At 41.0% G+C, this 27,147-nt stretch overlaps 1 protein-coding gene across 14 annotated transcripts in view; it reads right to left on the minus strand.

Annotated features, from left to right (window-relative positions):
* Positions 1-27,147, minus strand: part of KIAA1217 — a 281,476-nt gene that overhangs the window by 209,843 nt on the left and 44,486 nt on the right. For 3 of the 14 annotated variants that reach the window (XM_080918231.1, XM_080918230.1, XM_080918243.1), the window contains exon 1: positions 13,984-14,223. The exons of the other annotated variants lie outside the window; for them this stretch is intronic. The gene's annotated coding sequence lies outside the window, so the exon portion shown is untranslated. Of the gene's footprint in view, positions 1-13,983; positions 14,224-27,147 lie in introns of those variants that run through there. 14 annotated transcript variants of the gene reach the window in all.

Raw genomic sequence — 27,147 nt, forward strand, 5'->3', positions numbered from 1 at the left:
GTTCATGTATTATTGACACATGTGTGTATGTATGTGTCTGCACATGCTTGTGTGCCATGGAGTACCACAGGGAACAAAATCGGGTTCTAATAATTGTAACCCCTGAGCTGTCTCACCAACTCCATGCACTCAAGAGATTAGTTTGCTAATAATGAGTAATACTATACAAACAATGACCCTTCATTCTTAGAAGAGATAGTATTAGTGTATCAGCCATTATTCCAAATTGTGGCAGCATACTTGATTTAGTTCACTCCAGGGGTACAGTTCCAGAGAAGAGCATCTAACTTTGAAATAGGGTGAGATGAAAACTCCAAAACACGTTTATAGAAAAGAGAAGGCAACATTTACGAAGTTCTTTTTCTCTTTCCATCCCTTGGGCTACAATATCCAGTGTTAGGAGCTCTCAACACTGTCTCTACCTCAGCCGCATCTCAGTAGGTTTTCCTAATGCAAACAGCGATACAATGGGCTCCCCATTTCTAGAGTCCCCACATTGTCTATAAGTGTAATTCTGTGGTAATCTAAAGTGAAACTCAGGAAAATTCTGTCAGGCTTTTAAAAACATAATATTTTTATTAATTCTTTGAGAATTTCATAATGCATACAATATATTCTGGTCATGTTAACCTCCCACTCTCCATCCTGACTTCTCCCAGGTCTATCTCCCACCCTTGCAACAGGCTTCTAAAATGGTATGAGGAAACTCCACTTCCTCCCCACCCTGTAACAGTCATATGAAACCAACCATTGTTCTGAGTGAGTGGGTTTCTTTAGATCTAGAACCATGCACATCTTCAGGGACCAGAAACCAGGGTACCAGATAGGTAGAATGTGAGACTAGAAGAAAGTAACAGGGGTGGGGGAGGGATACTGAGTCGTAAAGTTTTTGACCAGCTAAACAACTTCCTCAGCAAACAGTAATGACAATTTATTTAACCCACATTCCAAAGACATCAACTTTATTTTTCATTTCATCATAATAATTCAGCCCAATTTTACACCATCTAGACTACATTTCAGTGACTATGCTTCTTGTTATAATAAAGCAAGACCCTGCTGATCAGAAAACCCTGAGACTTGTCTCAAGCATGTCTGATTGAAAAGCTAGAGAACTCATGGTAAGTCTTGATAAACTTTGAATCACTAAACAAAAGCCCTCCAGAGCTATTTCACTTTATGGAAGGGTCTATGCTTTCTTCACATATTGGAAGGTGTTCATTTCAAACAATTGTTTTTTAAAAATCTCTTCTATTTAAATAATAAACACATTTATAAAGTGTTTGAGAGAAAAACACATCCACTGGAAATCCCCCTCCCTCCCTATATGCGGTACAAAAGCAAAATGAAACAGGCTCATTGTTGTATCCTGAGGTGGAATATTAACAGGGGAGACTGATCAAAACCAATTCTGATGTAAACCTTTAAGTACAATATTATAAGTTACTGTTCCCGGTTTTGTTTTGGACCTAGGGACAAAGGACCAAGGTACATATTTTACATACCAAAGTAGACCTGACCTCTAAGTTTTCCCAGCATCCCCGAGTCCCTCCCTGGCATACCCTCCCCTAACCTTGAACTTTATAGCCTGGAGGCTGGGCTGTCCTTTCCCCAGAGGCTCTTCCCTACAGAATCCAGATATTATTTTACCCGCCTTCTCTCTCTCTCTCTCTCTCTCTCTCTCTCTCTCTCTCTCTCTCTCTCTCTCTCTCTCTCTCTCTCTCTCTCTGTGTGTGTGTGTGTGCATGCCCTTTCTTTCTCCTCTTCCCCACCCCTCCCCATGGCAATTCCCCTGGCCTCAATGCTTGGGACCATGAACTTGCTGTAGAGCAGCTTCCCAATAAACCTGCCTTTAATATAACCTAATCTGGCTTGAATTGGTTCGTTTCACCTTCGGCAGAGAGATAACCTATCACCCCCACAGATTGCTTTAAAAGTATGCCCAGACATCTATAAGTTAGAGCAATGTTATAAATGGTTGCTCCCTGTTGTATAAGGAAAAGAAGGTAGTAATGTCCTTCTACATTATAGATGTTATACAAGAGGAAAAATACCTGCTTCTTTCTAGGAGATCAGCTCAGAATGTTGTACTTCCTTCCCCAAATCATTGTGGTCAACAAGGAAGAATGATTCCTATACTATAGGTTAGATTTTTATTACTGAAATAAAATTTTGGGAATGAATCAGTATATTTGACTCACAGTTTTAGAGACCTTAGTCCATGGTCCCTAACCACACTGCCTAGGGTCAGGAGGGCTTGTGAGGAGGAGTGGTAGAAGGAAACACTCAACTGGCTGTGATCAAGAACAAAGAATAGTAAGGTCCATTGTCATGCAGACAGTTGTCCAGACTTCTTTCTCCTTGGCCCAACCTCTTGGAGGGTCCACTCTCTCCCAAGAGTCTTACACAGACTAGGAATTAGCTCCCCAACCTTTCAAGATCCTAATTCCAGTGACCACATCTAGAACAACCCAATTACAGAAGGTGGATGAAAAACTTGCTCTGAAACAGAGGATAATTGGCCAGCCCCGCTAGATTTATCTTAATGACACCCAACTGAAAAGCCTCCAGAGTGATTTATTCATATTAGACATTGATAAAGATCTTTTATCTTAACGTTGGAATTACTGTGAGAGAAAGATACTCAGCAAAAAAAAAAAAAAAAAAAGGGTGGGAGGAAAATTCTTGTTTTAGAACCTACAAGAGCCTCATCTAGAGATGGGTCACAGGTATGAATGTTTCTAGGGATAATATATTAAAATCTTAAACTCTGCTGAAAGAAATTGTGGTTAAAATCAGATTTACAGAGTTGCTGTTAGTGTCTGACCATGGGTAAGGAGCTTTCTGCTTAGAGAAGCACATTCCTTCACCCTAATCCTTACTCCTGCTCTGACAGTAACCCATTGTTCACTGTTGGCTTGGATTTCTATGACTTTCTGCAGGGATTCAATGCCCTTGGGAACTCTGTTTCCAGTTTCAGGCCTCCTGTTCTTCAAGACTCTTATCGTCATCCACTCTCTGGGGAGACTTCAACTTGCTGTTTAGTATCGGAGATTTCCTGTGTCATCCTGGCTTCTGAATAACCTTTCAGCTCCATCTTATCCAATCCTCCTTTCTCTCCTTGGGGCTACACATCTATCTGTTATTTGTTGTGTCCAAACTTCTCAGAGCCCTTATCTCTTCTCACTCGACTCTTCTGCTCCACTCCCTAGACAGAGCTCCATTCCTTGTCAACCCGGGATCCTCCTCTCCCACTGTGCTGAGGATCAGTGTTTTGCTACACAGCACTTCTCCATGCTTGAGGCCCCTCCTGTAAACTGGGTGCACACAGGATCCAGGTGTCAGCCTTTCCCTTCTTCCACATACTCCCAGAAACTTTTTCTACTCTCTTGCAGGCTGGCTCATCACGTGCCTCACTCCTAGTGGAAGCTCTTCATTGGAAAATGCAAGGACAAGCAGTAAATGGTTGCTTCTCCTCCACAAGCATCTTTACCCCAGGAGTAATAACTATGTTATTAATGAATAATTTTTAAAACCTCTGTACTTTTCAGTTGAAATAAAATTTCGAGCTAGGCCTGGCTGGTAATCTCATCTACTCAGAGGCTTAAGTAGGAGGATCTAAAGTCCAGATTTGCCTAGGAGACAGGCAGTGAGTTCAAGGCTAGCCTGGGCAACTTGGTAAAACTGGATCTCAGAACAGAACATTAAAACAGAGACAGAGCTGATTGGTAGAGCAATTGCTTCACATATGTGAGGAGCTAGGTTAACTCTCCAGCAATGAAATAATAGAAAAAAACATCAAAAGCTTGTTCAGTTTCCAACTCAGTTCTTCAGACCTTTTAGTTTAGGACTGACCTAAAATGTCCTTCCAAAATTGTAAGTTCCTGCTGCCCTCTGGAAGAATATAAAGCAATAAACATACAATGTTTAAGAAGAAAAACAAATCCTCTTTATCTTATTAAGTAAGACTATTTTCTTCACTTGAGTTCAGAACAGTTCATAGAATTTAATTATAGCTTTATTTTGTTAATCCCCAACTTGTAAAATTCATGGACATTCATGGGTTGCAGACAGATAAGTCTAAAGAAGGGTGGGTCAGAGGTCAGAGATTCAGTTAACTCAAATCACAAGCAAAGCTAGGATATATATATATATACATACATACATACATACATATATATATATATATATATATACATACATACATATATATATATATATATATATATATATATATATATATTAATGTTAAGCCATTTTATTGGCAGGATATAAAATCCTATTAACTAATTTGACTCCGAGAAAATTGATTTTGATATTCTCAGCAGGAAGCTGTGGAGTCCAGAATGCAGGTAAATACAAAAGAACATAGTCTTTCTTAGAAAAGAGCTGGGGTCCAAATATAAAGGCGATCTTCCTTCAACAGGAGCAAAAGAAAAACATTTTTAATTGAGACTCCAAGTAGTTCGTGATCATTTCCTGTAATTAAAAACATGAATTGTTGGCCTTACATGTGAATGAAGCTGGTTTTGACTTACAAAGCTCTGCCTGACCTTAACATTCTAATTCAAAAGAAATAAGGAAAGCTTTTGAGAGGCCATGGAAGGATGCTTTCAACTCAGATCCATAAGCACAGATGGGGAAATTTTCACATTATTTAGTTGAATCCAGTTTAATTACAACTCTCCATCTTGTGATTTAAAGTGAAATACACGGGCTGACCAGGTGGCCTTTCCAATTACCACCAGCAGCAAAGGTAAGAGAGTGTGGGTATTTTTGTTTGTCAAGCATCTGTCTTTTTGGAAAGAAGGAAAGGAAAACTTTGGGGAGAAAGCATAAAAATGGAGTCTAAGCAAAGAGGGTCTGAAATAAAATGAAATTATCTGAAAGCTTCTCTACCTCTCTGGTAGAAAATGAAGAATATGAAGTCTCTGGAAGACTCCAGCACTCTTGAAAGCCAGCATCAGCAAAGAATGGAGATGTTAAGAGAATAATGTTCCCGGAACTTTCTGCCTAGTTCTGTGAAATCAAATCTGGGACTGCACCTACCACTGGAGCTACCAGAGGACTGACTTTGATAAGTAGGATGCTGGTCTAAAAGGGGACAAAAATCTGTAAAATCGGTTGGCTATGGAGAAGGCAGAAGATGCCATAAGAAAACCCCAGCCTTACAAATGGGCGCAGGATGAGCTGAGATAGCAAGGGAGCAGGAGAGAGTGGGTGCGGGGCCCAGCACTGGCTTCCTGTCCTCAGGCTCATCTGTAACCAAAAACAAGGAGGAGCCAGTGGGCACTTACTAGATTTGCTAAAATCTGAGCAACCAGACGTGAACAAGGGACTTCATTGCTGCTGCCACAGTCAAGTGAGACAGCCATTGTGGAGGACAATTTATTTGGTTCTTAGGAGGCAATGAAAACGAATCAAGCTCAAGGCAGTGGTAGTGTATGTCTTTAATTCCAGCATTTAAGAGGTAGAGGTTAGAGGATTTCGGTGAGTTTGAGGCCAGCCTGGTTTACAAAGTGAGTTCTAGGACAGCCAGGGCTAAAGAAACCCTATATTAAAATAAAAAAAAAAATCAAGCAACAAAAAGATAAGGGTAATACCAAGAAGTGCATATCAAATACAGAGGCGGATGCTCACAGCCAACCATAGAACTGAGAACGGGCCCTTAATGGAGGAGGTAGAGAAAGAACTGAAGGAGTTGAAGGGGTTTTCAACCCTGTAAGATCAACAATATCAACCAACCAGAGGGCCCAGAGATTAAACGACTATCCAAAGAGTACACACGGATGGACCCATGGATCCAGCTGCACATGTAGCAGAGGATGTCCTTGTTGGGCATCAATGGGAGGGGAAGCCCTTGGTCCTGTCAAGGCTTGATGCTACAGTGTAGGAAAATGTCAGGGTGGGGAGGGGGAGGGAGTGGGTGGATGGGTGAGCACTCTCACAGAAGCAGGGAGAGGGGTGATGAGATAGGGGATATGGAGGGGAATCTGGGGAAAGAGACTAACATTCAAAATGTAAATAAAATATATTCGATAAAACCAGAAAAAGAAAAAGATAAAGGTTAGTAACTTCCCTAGAAGGAACCCACACTCCCCTCAGCCTGACCATGAAGGCTACTTTCTACAGTGACAAACCACACTGAGATTTTATCTTCGACATGAGGGGAGTGGACTTTTATTTCTCGAGTCTTCCTACTCCAAACATACCAACCATCATTTAATCATAATAAAAGCACTAGATCACGTGGACGAGATAACTCAGCAGGTAAAAGCACTTGCTACATAAAACTGACAGCTTGCAGTGGATGCCCAAGATACAAGGAGAGAACTTGTAAAAAGTCATCCTCTCACTTCTGTGTAGTGGCATGCTTGGGCCCTCACCCACACACACACATTATGTACACACTAAGGAGAGTAAGAAGTAAAATGAAAATGAAACACATGGACCTATGTCAGGTTAAATGTGACCAGCAAGTCTCCAAACCATCAAGGCCATTAGAAATGAACATCTGAGAGGCTTCCACAACCTAGGAGAGTGTAAAGGCACAATGGTCACCAAACGCAACATGAATGGTATTGAAGAGCGCTTAAGCTACAGACAAGTAAACACTACGAACTAAATGACTAGAACATTTACTGACTTACTAACTACAAACTATACACGAGGCATTCATTTGTAAGATGTGACTAACTTGTGTAACAGAAAACATGTTACAGACCCCCAGAGCTTAATAGGCCCCAAGACCTTGGCACAATGACTCCATTATGGAATTACCACTTAGGCCTTGAAACCCAGCACGCAGTGAGCAACATGGTCCAAAAGGAGAACAAAAACCTAAATTCACCAAAGTCCACAGTTATGGGAAAGTCCCTAAATACACTACTTTTGGTCTTGGGCTTCTGCATTTCTGCCTCTGAATGTTCTTGTTAACCGAGTTGTATCACCCCAGGATGTGATTGATCTTTGTGCTTAAAACCTCACCTTGAAAAAGGCTGAGGAATGCACTGGGGTCCCAAATATCCAGCATAGTCTCCAGCCAGCTAATAACGACTTTCTATTGGCTTGAACCCGTGTCCAAGTAGTCTTCTCTGGTTGAAACCCAACAACAAAAAGAAACTGTATGGAGTACAAGGAAATTTTTCACAAATTACCTGTAAATCTAAAATTGTTCTAATTTTTAAATAGTTTAAGGCAGAGTAGCCAACCCTGTCTAAGACCTTGTATCTTAAGCAGAAGACTTAAAAGTGGCTGTAGTGCTTCATTGACATGTTTTGTTTGTTTGTTTGTGGTGAAGGGCATTTTCCCCCTCTTATAAAGGAGAATCTTAAATTAGCAGTGAATGTTTATCTGTATTAGAACACTCTTCACTCTTTTTCAGGGACATCATTCACCTGCTTGAAATCCCAGAAAATCCAGGAGACAGCAATCATTTTGCTTTTGCTTTTCTGTTGGTGTTTGCTGCCACACTGGATGCTCAAGAGAGGGCTAAAGAGAGCACATGTTCATCTTATTTCAAGAAGATGTTGGTTCAACAAATGAGCCTTCACTGAGTTCTGAATACTACGAATTTACTAATAATTTGAAAAGAAAAGGCACTAAACATGGATACTGAGTAGTGGTAGAAGACCTTAGAGCATCCTGATTGCAACCAGAGACAGGCCAGAGTACACCAGGGCTTCACAGCTTTCATTCTGTTCACTAGCAATATTCTCATTTTTAGAGTAAAAGTACACTTAGAATGTACTTTTCTTTGTCTGCCACTATAAAATGAAGCAAAAAGTGTTACCTAGAGTTAACTGGTAATTTTTTCCACTTTGTATTTATTACATTTAGTTATAAAGGTTTCCACATAAATCACAGATTCTTAATGGTGTGCTTTAATTTCATTACTCTTTTTAATTGTGATCAAATAAATGTTTTAATTGCTAGTTATATTTAATATGCAGAATCTATCAACCTCTGACTTATAATATCTTTCTCAGATGCTCACTTCAAAGAAAAAAAAATCCACAGGCTTTTTAATGAAAGCAATTTACTTTGCAGGAGAAATTTTCCATGTGGTCGTTAATCAGTAGCATGGGCATCTCTTCACAAGTGATACTGTAACTTTTGTAGCAATATATTAAAGGTAATTGTAAGTGAGATGCCATTAATGTTAACCTTGAAGTAAAGGATGTTACTGAACTCACAGCCCTACCAAAGTTCAAAATGGGACCTACATTGTTTCTTCTAGGGATTGAGTACCATGTACTAAATAAAAGATACATAACACTCAAAGGAGAAAATATGTGATTAATGAATCCCTGATCTGCTTTTCAATCCTCCCCACTAGTTGAGGCAGGTTCATCTGAATCTGAATAGATATATTCTGCCATTTTCTATTTCAGAACAAGGATAAAGGTGGCTAATGCTGGAGGGAATATTTATGCACACAACTCAGTAAAGAATGACTTGTGGTAAACAGTCAGATCATTTCAAGGGATACCCAGGTGCTTGAATGAGTTGGTTCGAAAAGATTCATGCTTTGTCTCATCCTGATTTTCTATCACACGCCTCCTAGCTTGGGCTAGCATCGTACTTTATATCAGCATCAGCCAGTTGCCTGCCACACGTGATAAGCTAAGAGCCATTCTCCCTCCCATTGTGCCCCAATCATAGATCTGAGGGAGTGAAACCAGGGGAATTAATCAACTGCAGTAGTAAGCAATTAAAAGGTAGAAGTTATTTAACCCACAATTTCTATTGGCTAGAGGGTGCTCTCGAAACAAAGAGCTTAATTAATACTTTCTAGAATAAGTGGTCATAATCATGGCATGCGAGCTAGCTGCTTGGGACACTGGATAACTGGATAAAGTTAATAGTAGTGTCCAGCTGACCCAAACATTCTGTGGCTGACTGCCCAGACGTGAGAGAGCAGCATCAGATTGATTCCCAAAGGTGTCTGACCAGGTGATTTGGTGATTTGGCATTTACCGCTGAAGATAGCTTCTAAGGCTTTGGCTTACTGAGAATGAAGAGTTGAATCTGCACATCCAACCTCTACACCCAGCCAGATCCTCACAAATTTCTCCAGGGTCTAACCAGGGAAATGAGTAGAACTAGAAAAGATCATGTTGAGTGACATGACTCAGACCAGAAAGACAAAGTTTGTGTTCTCTCTTATTTGAGGCTTTGAGCTCCAAATATTTAGATATGAGTATATATCCTGGAGTAACTGCAAAAAGTACAAAAGTAAAAAAAAAAAAAAAAAAAGACCAGAGGAGGGTAAAATAACCAGAAAATGTCTGAAAAGTTACAAGGAATCGTACTATTAATGATCTACCTAAAAGTACCTATAATATATTAAATAAAAACTTTCCATCTTGGCTGACAATTGATCAACTAAGAAAAATACCAACACCAAGTATGAGAAGCCCTCTTTTGAATTGTTGGTCAGGGTTATCCAAGAGACTCTCAAATATTACCAACTATTGTTACTGTCCTTAGATGCATCCAGAGGTAGAAAGTAAGTCCTTATTGCTTCAGAAAGAGGGTCCAGAGGCCTTTAAACTAGAACTAACCTGAAAGCTTCCTCCCTGATGACTAGCTTTCATGGTACTAGAGGGTAACATGTAAGCTTCCAAAGGAAGGAAGCAACCAATAGTCTAACCCAGCTATGACTCTTGTGCACTTCAAGGATGACCAGAAGGGCATAAGGATGCAGAAGTGACATGCATAACTTTGTGGTGACCAACATTTCTCTAACTGAACTTAAGACCTTCTCCACAAGAAGGAAATTGTGCCTAGTCTTCAAAACCAGCCAGCTACCCAGAGCTAGAGACGTCATGGATCTTGGAGGAGAACCTGCTATTGGCCTTTTACTAAAGCAACACAATCCTTTACTACATTCTAAGTCTGCGTTCTTCCCACAGACAAGTGTAGTCCTCATCCAAAAAGCTTTTCTTGTAACAGATGGAGACCATTACGGAAAACCACAGCCAATCAAAATGCAGAGTTGTGGAGCCCAGTCCCAAAGGATACATTTACAAAACAACCTTCACACCTAAAGCTCAGGGATCACTGCAGAAGGGAGGGCAGATTGCTAAAAGCAAGAGGAATGGAGAATTTTCTAAGATTTTGTCTTCTAGGAATATCAGAAGATACCCTCATGAAGTCATGCTAACATGGCTGCCCAAGATGATTTAAACGAGTACTACAACAACAGACAGGTTAAATTGGACAGAGTAAAGCCCATGAGGCCTCAGTCTACACAAAGAACTACAGACAACTAAGAAATACTGAGAGCAGGAGAAATAGCCTTCTTTAAGAAGACATCAGGCTGTTCCCTAATGCCAAATGGTCACCCCTAAAAACATATATATGCAGGTTGTTTTTATTTATTTAGCAACACAAACACACAATAGCATGTATGCATCTAACGATAATTAATGAAAAAGAGGCTATGAATTTAAAAGAGGGCATGAAAGGGTACATGGGAGAGTCTGGAGGGAGGAAAGAGAAGGAAAAATGATGCAATTATTTATAATCTCAAAAATAATATTGCAAAGAAAATAAATGTATGGACCCTCAAAAGGAAGGAGGTGAAATAAATGTGGTTTTTGGTTTTAGGGAATGTGGGTTAGATAGTTTGTATTACTTGAAGATTTCAGAACATGTCCATGAAATGCTGACAAATTCAAAACATTACCCTGTTCCCAGACATGCTATTTTCAACTAAAAATATATCTATTCCGATAAAATACTGAAATTTGTATTTTAAAAAAGTTCGTGTGGCTTACTTCTTGAGAATGACATAGTTTTCTCTTTGATGTTGAGAAAATAAAATCCTTAAACTGAGTATTGACAGATCTTCAATACCTGACAATATCAACTGTGATGAAAGAGAACCCCAGGATCAGAACACATTCTTCTGAAACTCAAGTATTTTTCTCAAACAACAAAACATAAAAGCTTCTCTTGCTAACCACAAATATAAACAAACAGACAAATAAATAAACAAAGTAAGAATGGCAAGAGCATAGATTTTCCTATAAAATGCTTAGAAGCATCAGGCTCCATTTAAGGGATCCTGAATCACCTGAAATTAAGAAAGTTAGCACTTTGGGCTAGAGAGATGACTCAGCACCCAGAACATTACTGCTTTTCCAGGGCCCAGAGTTCAGCTCCCAGGTCTAGCAGCTGCCAATGGGCTGTAACTCCAGTCTTAGGTTCTCCAAACACCATTGGCCTCCTTAAGCACCTACATTTCTGTGCACATAGTCTCACTCAAATCTCGCAGTCACACTTATGCAGGCACTCACACAAGGAAAACAATAAAGTAACATTCTTTTAAAAAGAAAATGAGCAATCTTTCCAGTATTGAAATTAATGAAGGCAGCACTAGTCCATTTCCAATCTCCTTATTAATCTCCAATTCTACCGTCAAAGCACTCGCTATAAATTAGCAAGATTTTAAGGCTCTTTGTGCTGAAATACCATGAACTTGGAAGCTGAGGCAGAGCTGGTAATTTGGGCCCAAAGTAATACAGGTAGGTCCTCCTAGCCTGACTTTATCTTGCTAAGAAGTTCCAGTGTGTGTTGGACGTGATATTCAATTTCTATTCTTTGCTTTCCATAAGATATAGATCATTAAGTCTGAACCAATTTCCTCTGCAGAAACTGCTTTAAATAAAGTGTCTCAAATAGTAATGCAATTTAAAAATAATGAGTATATTTTTCTAAGATAGAGTGTGGTTTCTGTATGCATTTTAGATTATTTTGGGGTGCCTTTCTTGATGTAGAAACTGTAGCATAGGTTCCAAAAAGTGTGGTTAAGCAGGACATCCTGCAGAAGGCTCCTTGGTATACACAAAGGGCTTGTTTTTCTTACTGTTGTGGAGGAAACCCTAGCAAGACGGAGAGCCGGGTACACTGGCAAACATCCTAAATGGCAATTGTGACTGCTGCATGCTTTTTGCTAACCCATAGCAATTTTAATTAAAGCATCTTCTATGTCTCTGAAGGAAAATGGTATTCAAAATAGCTGTTTTCATCATCAGCACAACAGCATTCTTATCGCTTTACTATAAGTAATTAAAAGATGCACCAAGTATTTCTGGGTCTCCAACCTTATGTCCTGAGAGACCAGTTTCAAAACTCTCCAGAGTAATGCTCCCTTGTGTCCCTAACCTCTCTTTGACATCAATTCTGCTGTTCTTTGACCTTGAGTTCTGGAAACCATTTCTGCTCAGAATGTCTTAATTTCTCAGACTATTCTGTCCCTATTAAGTCCCCTTCCTCATTTTTAAAAGGCATGTAAAAGACCTACATTACATTTTTTGTGTGTTCTTATCCAATAAAAAGTATAGAAAGTGTATTTCTGGCTCTCCTCACTTGCTGTAATGGTTTATATTAATTGTCAACTTGACAGGATCTAGAATCACCTTGTATTCTACTACAAACCCCTTGTCACGTCTGTGAGGAATCTTCTGGATTCCTTGAATGGAAGTGAGAGGATTGATTCTAAGTGCGGCAGGACTGTCCCATGAGCTGTAGTCCCAGAATGGAAATGACAGCATGTGCTGACCATGACATTTGTACATTCTGCTCCCAGGTTGAGAGTGCACTGTGACCGTCAGCCTCACGCCCCCTTCGATCCAAGCTTTCTTCACCACAATGGACTTCCCATCAGACTGAACAAAAACAAATCCCTCCTTCTTTAAGTTGTTTCTGTTGCAACAACAAGCAAAGTAACAAACTTGCTGATCAGTATAACTCATTAACAATGGTGCACTTGAGGACCTGGGTTCAGCTTACAGATCTCATAAGGTGACAGAAAGAATGGTCCTCTGACTTTGACATGCACACAGACAGACAGACAGACAGACAGACAGACACACACACACACACACACACACACACACACACACACTGACATCCCCAAGCCTGCTCCACCTTCGACCCTGATCATTTATCTTATCTCCTCCCTCAATGTCAACTGATCTATGTGGGCAAGAATCAAAATCAACCATCTTGCTCTCGTCTCTTCTGAGCCTTAATGTATATTGTTTAGTGAGTGCCCTAAAGATGGTGAATGCCATATAGCATCTCAAAGAGAGTACCCAAAACTCCACCCTCCCAAACCTCCTTCTTATCTTGCCAACTTGAGGAGTATGTGGGAAAAAAGAGCCATCTAGAATTTCTTTCCCCCCGTTACTCATCAAATCCTATTGATTTCAGAAACTGGAATTCTTAGCACACAGAAGGCCCTCCTCCTTCGCTCTTCTCTGGACTTCTCATGACTTCTTCCTATAAAATGAGCCTTCGTTAAGATGGACCATGAACACACTGCCACACTCCCCACTTCCAGCCCATCTCTACCCGGGGCCAGTGGCTTTTCTAAAAATGAATCTGACCAGGTTGTTCACTTTCTAAAACTCTTGTCTCATGTCAGGTCTAAGTGGTTCTATGTCCCCTACTTCTGCTCGTTGTCTTGTGAAGAATACTCAAGAAGACCAGCCCATCCTGTGAAGACTATGCATGGGTTCTGCAGTGACTCACACTCACTGCATGGCTGGACACAGAGTCACCTGGGAAACTGATGAGACATACTTCTGACTATGCTGTGACCATGACTCCAGAGAACTCACTAAATACCCATCCTGAATGTGGCTGTCAAAAGGCTGGTGACACAGACAGAATTTTTTAAAAGCAAGCCCAATACAAGCATTCTTCTCTGCCTGTCTACCACGCAGTGAGCAACTTCCTCTGCTGCAGGTCTCCCAAGTGCCAGGACTAAGCAAGCACAGACTATACCTATTTAACCAATAAGCCAAAGTAAATCTCTCCTTTGTTTTGTTCATAGATTTGGTCACAGCAATGAGGTAACTAAATAATACAAGTCCCTGTGCTTCTGTCACTTCCTGTAGTGACTCCATGGCTTCTCCTCCAAGTGTGCACTTACACCTTGCCGTGTGCTCGAATGTCTGTATGGCTCACCTCTTGGACTTGTCTGTCATGACTCCTGGAAAATATTTCTTTTCTGTGGAAAAGTTCCCTGACTCCACAGTGTGGCTTCAGGGACACTTCTGGCTGTTCACATGTTCCCAGCTTCTTGATTTAACAAGTCTTCTGGTCTCCCTGAACAACCTGTTTATTTGCAGTCCCCACTAAATCATAAACTTCTCTTTCTACCTTTCTCCCCCATGGCCTAACTCAGCATCCAGAGCAGAGTCATTACATGCCCACTGAATGGAGGACTGGCAGGAAATCTAAGGGAGCTTCTTATCCTGTGTCTACTGTGGCTCTGCAACCAGCCAGATGCTTTGAACAGATCCTCACTCATCCATGCAACACTGCAAGCTGTATGCTATTTTTGGACCTTTCGCAGACAAAGGTCAGTGGGATTAAATAGCTTTATCTTAAGTCACCAAGCTCACAGTTAATTGAAGACCAGATCTGTGCAATTCAAAATTCCTGCTTATTGAACTACAGTCCTTCTCTCTCCCTGTAAGCTGGCGCAAGCCCACAAGAGTGCCATGTGTTCGACTTCTGAGCGGAATCCTACCCACCTGCATTCATTTGATAAAATGAAGACTTTTCCGGAAGCCGTAGTTAGCCTCACCTTTTACACCGCTGTTGCCATGAATGTTCTTTATCATTATCACCCATCTCAGAGACCTCTCGCAAACCCTGTTTGTCCTCACTAGTTTTTCTCAGAGAGGCAGCATGGATACGGTCTAAAGCATCTTACCCAAGGCAGCTTCTCATCACCAGCCTCACAGAACAGAAGGTGTCTTCATAGGGTCGACAAGCAGCCAGGGGTCTGCTTTCTGATGCAAGAGGAAAATTCCCTAGACATCCACCATACTGTGGGTGTCCTGTGGATGTGCCCTTGGCCTTCGGTGCTTGCTGAGGCAAGTCGGAGAAGACATGGAAAGACCTGGCTGGCAGCTGCCCATACCCTTCTCGAAAGTCCCCCAGGGTAGCATCTTCTGGACTGCAGATATTCCACTGACATGGTTTCTAGAGCCATGGTAGGGCCCAGCTCAGAGACGTGGGAGGGAGCTGGTCAGCAGTCCAGGAGCTGCCGGTATCTGGACTCACATATCTAGCCTAAGAACTGGCAAGGCTACCTGGTTGGCAAGCTGCCATCTTCTTATCGAGTTACAATGTAAGCTTGACTGGGAAAAATATCAAGACTTTTTCACGTCTGTGAGCTCCTATGGAAGCACATACTTGTCATCCTAGGAGGAGGATCAGAGGTCACGTTAGGGCAAATTGTGGGTTCGAGGCCAGCCTAAGCAACACAGTGAGACTTTACCTTTTAAAAATTTAACAAACAAAACTAGAGATGAGATCCTAAAAGCATAAAACATTTTAATGTTGGTTTAAAAGTTTGGTGGATGGGGCTAGGCTAGAGAGATGGCTCTGTGGTTAAAAGTGTTGGCTGCTCTTCTGGGAGCCAGATTCAACTCCCAGCACCCACACGGCAGCTCACAGCTCTCTGTAATTCAGACAGTTACAATCTTTTGTAGCTAAGAGATATGACATCCTCTTTTACACCTCAGTGGGTACCAGGCATGCACTTGGTGCAGATATCTTGTAGGCAAAACATTCATAAACATAAAGTAAAAAATGAAGATTAAATTAAATTAAACTTGTGGGGTTTAGGAAGTTGGCTCAGCAAGTGAAAGCACTTAACTCTATAAACTGGACAACCCGAGTTTGCTTTCCAGAACCCAGGTAAAAGCAAAAGGCTTGATGCTGTGGCAGCAGCTTCGATCCCTGCTTTCCTATCCTGAGATGGAGAAGGGCAGGGTAAGCAACAGGGCGCTCACAGGCCAGTATCCACAATAGCCCAACAGCAGACACTGCAAAAGACTGCCTCAGAACAATGTGGGAAGATCAATTCCCACAAAAATGTCCTCTGATCTTCAAATGTATGTATACTCTCTCTCTCTCTCTCTCTCTCTCTCTCTCTCTCTCTCTCTCTCTGTCTCTCTCTGTGTGTCTGTCTGTCTCTCTCTGTGTGTCTGTCTGTCTCTCTCTGTCTCTCTCTCTGTATCTGTCTGTCTCTCTCTCTGTGTCTGTCTGTCTCTCTCTCCCTCTCTCTCTTTCACACACACACACACACACACACACACTTAGTAAATTAAAATTTTAAAATATGTCTAACCTCCTATTTTTTATCTTTTTCCTTTTTAAATACCAAATGTCCTCCAAGAACAAGATAGAACGTTTTGTCCTTTGCATGTCTGAAAAGTCCTTTCTTTTATACAGGAGGGTAAAGCTTCAGCATCGCCCAGCCTTGCTCCCGAGTTCCATTCAGTATCCATATGTAGGTGATGGGCAAACACAACCAAACCCACTTGCTGCTTTCCAGTCTGACTGTACTAAGAGCATGCAGAATGACATGACACTAATGCTTCCAATGCTCTTAGACCCTAGATCCATAAAGTTCTCTAAGTACCAGTAGAACCCACAGCATCAAGCATTAGAATTGACAAATTAACTTAAGCCCTTCCTACACAATCTTAGTAGGCCTGGGCAGAAAGAGAGGTGGCTGAGTCTAGGGCAGCGATTGGCCCGTCGGCCATAGCTCATCTCAACTCTGTCCCCGTTATGGGGGGCCAGAATAAGGATGTTCAGTTTTAAAAAGAATATTAAAAACAAAACAAAATAACTAATAATGCAGCTGGTGTAGTAGCACACACCTGTAGTTTTAGTACTCAAGAGGCAGAGGCAGGAAGAGCACTGAACCTGACACCAGCCGGGTCTCTATAGTCAGTTCCAGGACATCTAGGACTACATAGTGAGACCCTGTCTCCAAACAAACAATAACAAAACAAAATAAAAGTGGAGAAGCAACTGTAAGGGGTCCTACCATAGCCTGCCCATAAAGGAAATGCTTAATTAATACTTTGACATTTCCTGTCTTTAATAAAATTGCAGAGGTTGAAAGTCAATACAGCTAGGAAAGAGCATTGATCTCATCTGCAAAGACTTCTTAAGAAAGAAAAAAGGAAGCTACAGAAAACAATCAGTTACTCTATTTTCCGATTCTCTTAAGTTTTCCTACTTGCTAAACTTTGCATACAGCCCCACATCAATATGCAGAGAACTCAACAGAACAGCAAACAGTCTGGGTTCTTCTACTGCCATTCAACTCAGCAACACTGTCCTCCTGGTTCAGTCTGAGGAAGCATTCTCTTTGTGGTCTATTTAGGGCCTCATGTTTCTTTTGTCTTTTCTTTTTGATGTTTTTGCAGTTTAGATTTGTCCTTGAGCAGAGTGTGGAAACTCTAGTGCTCTGAGTACTCAGGAGGCTGTGCTGTGCCTTACAGAGAAACCATGAGTATTGGGTAGGCATCAATCAAGCATGAACTACAGTAGAGTTGGTTGCTGACCTCCATACACCCAAATCAATGGTATTTATTACAGATGGCGCCTTAAAATAGAAACACACATGTACATACAAAAGCAGTGCTCTGTGCTAATTAGCTGGCAAGAATAATGTGAGCAGAAAGCTAATATTAGATAAAGTTAGTCATCTTTAAAGGTCAGTCAATATTCCCTAAATATTGTCAACTTGACAGAATCTAGTTCTCCTAGAATTCAAACTCTTCACACATCTGTGATGGTGTTTCGAGACAAGGTTGGATGAAGTGGGAAGACCCAACATACGTGTGAAAAACCCCATCTCTTGATGTAGGAGCCCTAAAATAAACAAAAAGGGGAAAGCAGAGAAAGTACCTACATTTCTCTCTCTCTCTCTACTTCCTGACTACGGAAAACTCAAGCTCCCACACCATGCCTTCCCCATAATGACAGAGACGACACCCTCAAACTGTGAGCCAAAGTGAAACTTTTCTTTCTCTCTTCTTTTTAAATTTGCATTTGCCAGGTAGTTAGTCACAGCAATAATAAAAAGGAATTGGTACTCTTCAGAATAAAATCTAACTGCTCCTAATAACGACAGTTGACTGTACTTTGATATTAGAATAAGGAGTTGACTGTACTTTGATATTGGAATAATGATGTGTGAATATGTAAAATAAGATTAATAGTTAAACAGCAGAGGATAGGTAATGCAGTCAGCTCATTTCCTTTTGCTATTTAGTTTTTTAAGATCTTAAAGAACTCACTAGTTTCAGATCAAGGGGATTGTGCTGAACGCACCATCAGCTAGAACTGCTGCGGTCCTCCAAACACTGTGATTTTTTAAGTGCTTCTCTCTTCCTTATCCTTTATATAGGCTGTCATGAGGTGGGACCCAGATTTAAGGTAGGTCTGTAACCTGTCTTTTACTACTTTGTGGGTCCCTTTTTCTTCCACCCTTTTTTCTTCCTTTCTACCCGTTAACACTAGACAGAAGAGGGGGAAAGATAGGGAGGAGAAGGGATGATGTTATTGTTAGAGTACTTCCTGCTAATTAGGAACTTTGAGTTCCTCGGGGCAAGTTTCAGGATATCTAATTTCTTCTTGTTGTTGTCTCTTCTTTGTCCATGATTACTTAACAAACAATAACCAAGAGCAACCAATCAATAACAAAAAACCCACCTTGCCTTTTGGGGACCTAGCAAGTATATACCCTTTAAAAAGTTCCACAGAATTCTAAACATAACACAATCACAGAAACCATCTGCCACTGGAAAAACCATGGCCCTGAACGAGGCAAATCATAGTCAGTACTGTGAATGAACTGAAGTAGACCCACACCTGACATTAAGACAAAAACATATTTTTACAATATTTCTGCATCTTAAAAGAAACTAAAAAATTCACTACATGAGTCTTTTTACCTCAAATGATCTAGATTTAAGGTGCATATTCCTATCTCAATAAATTGAAATTTTCCCTCACAGGTGTGCCCAGTAAGTTGGATGTTTTAGTTAATTCCAGATGTTTCCATATTGACAAACAAAATAGCTACCACATAGACAAAATCATTACATATAACTTAGAAATAATATAAATTTCACCTTTAAAAAATAAATCACATATTTTTGTCACCTGCAAAACAGGTTTCCACAAAATGATGGCTTCACTGGGAATCATATTCACTGGGGAGTTATGTCCTCAAACACATTCTTACCTATGTGTGCACTGAGATTCCTAGACATTCACACTGCGGATTTGACCTTCATCTACACAATATGAAATGTTAATCTTCAATTTAGGAGCAAGACAGTTTTTCTGCCTTAGGCACATTATCAGATGTTCTTCAAATTCTATTCTTTAGAGAGGTAGAAGAGAAAGATGATAAAAGATACACTAGAAACAAAAGATAGAACTAGAGTTTAAAAACAAGATTCAAATTGTTAAGATAAAAAATGAATAGCACTTAACTGCCAGAAAGTAAAAAACATTCATTATTCCCCAAAGTTATCCAACAATGCTGGACCAATCTGAAAGTAAGCATCAGGCAGTTTCCAGTTCATCCGCTCTGTGTACACAGTAATCAGTTTAGTCATCCACAGAATGAGAACCATTAGCACATGGCTCACAGGGTTTGAGTTGTGTTTGGAGTTGATGGATGCATTTCTAAGTCATTAGTACAGTTGTGCTTCATTCTGATGTCGACCTAATTGGATTAATAGATGCTTAATAACAGTGGAACACAAGTCTAACGTGTCTGGGAAGGCATTTCCGAAGACTACAGGGCTCTAACTTAATTAATTAATCCCTTGATGGAACATAGTATGGTGGCTTTAACGTAATGTCGTACAATTTATGAGTGCTGATAAAGGCTGTGAAGTCCAGTTGGAAGAGCATGCCCTTGAGACAGTATCTTTTCCTGTTTCCCAGTATTGGCCCTTCTCTGGACTTCCTGTCCTCTAAGAAGTGAAAGCCTGTTCATTCACACTCCACTACCACGATGATGTTCTGTACAAATGCATGAGACCAAGAGACCCTGGCATGATCCCTCTGAAACTGTGAGCAAGAACAAATCTTTTTCCCTTTAACTTCTGCCAGATAGTTTGGTCACATCTGTGCAAAAGTAACCAATACAGATACTACGCTAGAAAATTTAACACACCAGGTATCTGCCCTGGATAGACCTCATATCTTACATTTCTGTTTGGAAATCTTACTCATGATCCAAATTGAGCTAGGCCATGAGATGTCCTAATTCCTTCAATGGTAAATTGCACACTGAGAGTAGCAAAGGACCTCTTCTATGGAACCATCAGTGAGCTGAGAAAGAGAATAAGACAGGACAGATTCTGCCATGTCATATGACTGAGGGCACCATGAAGGAAGACTAAAAAGTCACAATGAAGGCAGAAGAGTAGAGATCTATTTTACCTCATAAAAGATGCTAATGCTCATTGTTTAAAGATTCTTCTGTACTCACACTTTGCAAATATTAATAAATCATCTGGTCTCTCCAGTAGCCACAGGGCACCTGGTCAGGCTCTAAACAAAACTCTTCCCCTTTCAGAATTGGGCAAACTGAAGAGGCATTTCATATACAAACCCCAGCTTATTATGTCTAGATTTAGTGTTGTTAAAACTACTCCTAGAGCACTAATTAGTTCCTTAATATCTTTTTATTCTCAAAGCCTGATCCCCATAAATAGCAGTGAGCTGAGTGTCTGGAGCAGAATGGCGCTGACTTTTATGCAGTGGAAAGAAGTCCTCTGACATTGTGCTAACAGTCTGGAGTCCTCCTCAGACTGCAGAGAACCATGTGGGTGCTGCTCTTGAGTTTGTTCTTTTCATTAAGACTTTTCAAAGAAGACTTTATTCTAATATGCATTTAGGAGAAAGAAAGAAAGAATTTTGCCTCCAGGCAATAGCTTATAAGGGTGGAAAAAGACCGCCGTAATCTGTTTTATTCCACAGGAATCGCTTGTGTGACAGTAGACCTCTACCCACACTCAGTAAGGGTCGCCACCACCTTGAAGGAAATCTATAAAAGTTCAGAGATGAGTATGGAGAGAGAGCTCAGTGGTTAAGAGCACTGACTTCTTTTCCAGAGGTTCTGAGTTCAATTCCCAGCAACCACATGTTGGCTCACAACCATTTGCAATGGGAGCTGATGCCCTCTTCTAGTGTGTGTTTGAAGACAGCTACAGTGCACTACAAAAATAAATAAATCTTTTTAAAAAAAACAGTTGAGAGGTAATCATTTAAACAAATCTGCTACTTTTGTTGTTTGTTTCTACGTGTAGCTTGATTGTCCTATAATTCGCTCTGTCTCTGCATTCCAATTGCTGGGATTAAAGGTGTGTACCATTACCAGGCTTCAAACCTCCTCCTCTTCCCCTTCTTCCTCTCCTCTTCCTTCTCCTCTTAAGATTTATTTATTCATGTATTTATAAAGATATGGGTAGTTTTCTGCATGTACCTCTGCATACCAGAAGACAGCATAGGACAGTCATGAGCTGCCATGTGGTTGCTGGAAATTGAACTCAGGTCACTGGAAGAGCAGTGAGTGCTTGTAGCCACTGAGCCATTTCTCTAGCCCAAACCTGCTACTTCTTAACATCTCAGTTTGGCTGGAATGCATCTAAAATTGCTGTAGTCATTTGGGGTAGAAGATGACCTCAGTGCTTTATTTCCATCAGTAACAAGATTGCTTGCTTGGTATCAATTCAGCTCCTTAGAATATGCCAATAAGAACACAAGCCTCTGTGCACACATGCGTGCGTGTGCGTGCGCACGCACAGACACACACACACACATACACACACACACACACACACACACAAACATGTACATGGGTGTTCTTGCAGCATGTCTGGTGGCTGAAGAAACTAAAAGAAAGATCAGACCCTTTGGAATTAGTATTAAAGATTTTAAAGCAATGCAGATGGTGGAAGTCCTGGGTCTTCTGGAAGATTATCCAATGCTCTTAGCTGTTGAGCCATCTCTCCGGCTCAAAACATATTATTTCTACAATTGATTGCTTAGAAGAGACATTTTAGAGTTGAAAGAAAATTCAGACATTCCTCAGTTATACATGTAATAAGAATGCTTCTGTAGTAGGTATGATGACCGAGTTCAAAAACCGTCCAAGAGGCTAAGGCCACACAGTGAGTCAGAAACAGGACCAGCCTAGTTTAGTTCTCAATGCCCCGGCTCCTAGTCTGGGTACTGGCATTTCTAAGTGATTTTCCTGGTAACTGTCCTCATCTGATTACATTCTCTAAGCAGATTGCCATCTGTAGAGAAAGGGTGTTGATCACGCAGAGAGAAATATGGAGGCAGAGGTACCCTTTACCCCGGTAGCATTTGTGGGTACGGGAATGTTACTTCATCTCCCCAGCTCAGAGCTCCTCCTACCAGAGGTCGAGGTCTAGTGAGCATCCCCATGGAGTTTGGTCTTTCTGTGTTCCCTATGACCAGCTTAAAATGGGAATAAGTGCATGAACTTCACAACTGGGCCTATTTTACCTTATAGAAGGCTGGGTCAGACTAGCATGAAATATCTTTTCTTTGCACACTGAAGCCCAAAGCAACACAGTGAGCTAGAATAAACAGAGCACAGGGGAAATACGATGAAAGTCCCTTGAGTACAATATGATCCTTCCTATTCTTCCTTCTCTTAATGAGAAGTAACAGTTATACCAAGAACTGAAATTAGTATTCATGATCCAAATTCTCCACATTCCCATTGTGTGCTGGTTATATGGAGTGTTTTCCCTGGCATTTACAACCACTAACCCTTCACTCCTAGGTAGGCGATTTCAAACTCAGTATTAAGTCCCTCATTCAAATACGTGTTGATATTTTTCCCTTTGGGAATGATACACTTTATGTCAATCAAAGGAGAAAATAATCCTAAAATTAAAAGCATTTAAAGAAATAATTTTGATGCCAAATTGGGAAAGAAAGCTTTGAATGTGCTTTGAAAATGGAGCCAAAGTACCCATTAAAGGAAAAATTACAGGCAAATTAGGAATATGCCTTTTCCCAGTGACATTGAATCTCAGTAATTTTCTTCACGATGATCTGAAAACCCTGTTATTCTCACAGGAATCTGGCAATAGTACCCATCTCCCCTCGGCAGCACCGACAGAAAGGCATAGGGCGTGGCTGGGAATACACAGAAATACTGCCTTGCGCTGGATTTGGAGGCACAAGCCAGCATAGCTCTTGAGGACCATGAAAGAGAAACACCAGCTCCCCTGCTAATTAGGCAAAAGATAAAAATATGGTGTCATTATCTGTACAGTTTAGTGATTTATCTTAGTGGGCTATGTACACATAGATTTCCCTTCTCTCAGTGGAAGGATGCTATACAAGCATTTCATCCCATAGCTCACATAGTCAGTGTCCTTGGGACCAGACAATGGGGTGAGCATCCGGAACCTATGTCAGAACTCATGTGACTGCCCTGTGTTCGATGAGTAAAGCTGTTTCTTTACATCAATAATCTTAAAGGCCTTTCACTATCTTTTCCAAACACAGATATGGAAGCTTAAAATATGTTTCATAGCTGAGAAGTGGTGGTGTACACCTTTAAATTCCAGCACTGAGGAGATAGAGGCAGGCAGATCTGAGACCAGCCTGGTCTCAATATATATCACATACACACATATACATACATACATACATACATACACACACACACACACACACACATATATATATATATATATATATATATATATATATATATATATATATATATATATATATATATTACAAGGTCCCCCATCATTAGGAATGGAAAAGGCATGATACATTATAAGAATTATCTTCCTTGTATGGACTGATCGCAGCTCTCCTTTTGTCCCTCCCTTTCTTCTTGCTTTCCCTCTCTTCTTCCTTCTTTTCTTAAAGTCACAGCCTCAGTGTGCAGCCCGGGGTGATCTGGAACTCTGTGTTGCCTAAGCTAGCTGTTATGTACATACAAGCGCTAACTTGTAGTGCGCTTGCCTCTGCCTCCCGACGGCTGGACTTAGAGGCATGAGCCATGGTACTCATTCCAAGCTTTCTTGTGAAAAATCAAAACTGTTCTATCACGAGGGCTGCACATAAGAGAGAAGCTGGCAGAGCACCTGCTTTCCAAGTGATAAGCACTGAGCGAACGAGTGCCCGGGTCCACACGTTAGCCTTCCTGCCTCTGCTTAAACATTCACTTGCTATATGCTTTCCTGATGAATGTTTAAGGCAATCCTCTTTTAAATGGACAAACCTTGGCAGGAGGTCAGCAAGTTAATTGGCTGGGGGGGGGGGGAGATAAAGCCACTAAAGCAAAGCTCTCTGCCCATTTCAAAGACTCGTTTCAAAGGCACCATAAAGTAGACGGGGAATTATCACTGTGCTCAGTTTTTGGAAAATCCAACGCAAGAAGTCTGACCTTTCTAGCCAAATGAAAGCATTCCTCTCCCATTCACCCACAATTTCCTCAGGATGGAGGAGGGGTACAGAAGAGAGCCAAGCACCTGCCTAGCATGCAGAAGTCCAAGTTTGCTCCCCATCACTGCAATAAGTAAGCAGCAACTCCTGAAGCAAGTGCTGGCCCGAGTGAACAGACGATTAAATGACTGCTAGAGACGGGGAGCTGCAGGACAGGAACCAGACTTAAAGGGTCGGCTACCACTGTCAATCACAGGGTAACCAGAAAGCACATTCCTCTTTAATTAAACCTAAGGTAATAGGAGATGTCATTCATGAAAATTCCCGACCCATGTACTGCAAGGTGGCAGGCGGCCAGGCAGCAACACCAAGAGAAAGGCACGTTTCTTTTTTAACCAAAAGCATGCACATGTCAGCTGGCGTCTTTTCTCAGTGAAAAGTGGCATGACTCTTACTGTGCATCAACTACAGTGATAAAGAGACTCTCTGAAAAAGTCCACCTTTGCCTCTTGGGAGAACGCTGCTCCTCTGGATTCAGATACGGCTTAGCACACTCGGCCAGCAGAAGGTTCATTCATTGAACTGGTTGTGTATGCCGGCGTCTGGAAATGAACTGGAGCTCGTTGAGAGCATAAATGGTCTTTATTAGTCTGTATCCTCCTAGCAGCTGTGTGAGTCCAGCTCTTAGTGGATTTCTAATAAAAATTCATTTAATTTTTCCAGATGCCCAATGTTATGAATAATTCAGTCCCGTATTATCAAACCTGATAAATTTCCACTCCAACTTCTTTACCTCTGATTACGGCTTGTTACCATCCTGCCGGGGGTCTTTTGGTTCCTGTCAGCAAGCCTCTGAGGGAGTCACAGGGGAGGGAATATGGGGGGGGTTGATAATAATCAAAAGTAGCAAAAAATAATAGCAGAATCAACAAAAGACAAAGTATTTGGAAAAGCAATAAATAAAAAAAGATCAATTTGGGGGTCAGAATGAGTATGATCAAAAAATATTGTGAGAAAATTTAATAAATCAAAATACAATTAGCCTCATCACTATGTAAGTGAGTGTTACATGCCTATATCTCAGCACTTGGAGGGTAGAGGCAGAAGTTTGGAAGGTATGAAGGTAATCTAGGGTATTTAGGGAGATGCTTTTCTCAGAAACAGACAAATAGTACAAGAGACTGGTCTGGTTACCCAGTTTCCTACTCTACTCACTCAGAGTTGCTTTTGGAAATAAGAGTTCTCTTTCAGACTTTGTTTAGAATAGAGGTAAGAGCTGAGAAAGGAAGCCAAGGAAGAGGCCTGATATCTCATTGGAAACATGCCCATCACCACTGGATTAAGCAGTGTAAACTATTATGAAGATGATGGTCAGAGTTGTTAGAAAAGGGTTGACCAGATGTACACAGTGGCATCATCCAAGGTTATTTTTATTTCACCTGAAATAAGCACTAGTGCACCTGAAAACAAGTGTAAAAATCAATGTAACCATCACATACGGTTCAATGTATAAACCCTCCCTTGAAAATGGTTAAGCCAACATGGTAGTAAGTTCCAGCTGAATTAATATAAGAGGAAAAGCATTGATTGGGCCAGTAAGATGGCTTAGTGTGTAAAGATACTTGCTGATAAACATGAGATCAATCACTGATAGAAGGACACATAGACACACACATACATGTATACACACAGACACTCATATACACTAGATAGATGGATGGATAGATGGATGGATAGATACATAGATAGATAGATAGATAGATAGATAGATAGATAGATAGATAGACAGACAGACAGACAGACAGATAGAAAGATAGCAGATAGGGAGTATGGATGAATGGATGGATGAAAAAAGAAAAAAAGAATGTTGGTGATGGCTCATGCCTTTAATCTCAGTATTCAGGAGATAGAGATGGGCGGATCTCTGTGAGTACAAGGCCAGCTAGGTCTACAGAGTGAGTTCCAAGACAGCCACGGCAGTTACACAAAGAAACCTTACCTTGAAAAACAAACAAAACAACAACAACAATACAAACCAATTTTTAAAAAAAGTTAGTTATCAGAAAAGCTATTTCAAGAGGCAGAAGAAATGCCTCAATGGTTAAGGAAGTTTGTTGCTCTTGTAGAGGACCCAGATTTGGTTTCCAGCACCCACATGATGGTTCATAACTGTCTCAAACTCCAGTTTCTAGCTCTTCTGGCCTACTTGGCTCCTATTTGCAGAGGGTGCACATAAATTTACACAAGCAAACACACATACACATAAATTAAAAAAAGAACTACTTCAGGCTGGGTGTGGGGGTGAGCACTTTTAATTCAGAAGTGAATTCCAGAGGCAGTGTTACACAGCGAGACCTCGTCTCCAAAACCAAGTCTTTCAGATATGTCTTCTCCTGTTCTCCACAATCCCTGTGTTGTTTCTACCACGAAGGTTCTACTGTAGCTGTGCTCTGCAATGATCCTCAGAAGCAAACACGCCATCCCTGCCTGCTCCGTACCCTCCTGGAATGTCTGTGCATGTTCCGCTTGGCTGCATTTCTTTGCTTCTGTCAAGGCTGAAGCTGGTCTTACTGGTTCAACAGGCTATCTCAGACTTCATCTTACATCTGTTTACACCACACTGTCCACTGGGCCCAATGTGGAGCTGTTTCCTGGTATTTGCTCTTGCTCTCCTTCCCCTCCCCTTACTGCTGGGTATGCAGTCACTCGCTTTCTTTAAAATACATCACTTTTCCTGTCCCTCTACACATCTCAGATATAGAAGAAATGCATAGAGAAAATGCTAGATTTGGAACAGTTTGAAGCTACTATATAGTCTGCTCCCAGCTGCCTCAGAGCAGAGAAGGA

This window comes from Micromys minutus (assembly GCF_963924665.1).
Source record: "Micromys minutus genome assembly, chromosome: 6".
Lineage (NCBI taxonomy): Eukaryota > Metazoa > Chordata > Mammalia > Rodentia > Muridae > Micromys > Micromys minutus.